Source organism: Sinocyclocheilus anshuiensis, unplaced genomic scaffold (genome assembly GCF_001515605.1).
Source record: "Sinocyclocheilus anshuiensis isolate Anshui unplaced genomic scaffold, SAMN03320099.WGS_v1.1 scaffold233, whole genome shotgun sequence".
Taxonomy (NCBI): Eukaryota; Metazoa; Chordata; class Actinopteri; order Cypriniformes; family Cyprinidae; genus Sinocyclocheilus; species Sinocyclocheilus anshuiensis.
Window position 1 is genome coordinate 459990 of NW_015540843.1, and position 279 is coordinate 460268.

Sequence of the window (279 nt, forward strand, 5' to 3'; positions counted from 1 at the left end):
CAGGGACGATAATAGGTGAGCGCCAGCCAATGAGATTGCCGTTTGCGCATTAGTTCCGCCCACTAGCGGAGAAAGCGGCAGTTCTTACAAGCTGAAGAATTCCAAAGGAACTCCGTCAATTTGACAGCAAAATACAACAAAGAATATCGTTTACATGTAGCGCGCATAGGTAGGGCGTCAATTCTCTCTCTCACTGCGTGTGTATGAAACAAAGCGACGGCGAGTCGTGCGCCTTCACACTAGAGTTTACGGTACGTTAAATACAGGTGCGTTGCACAT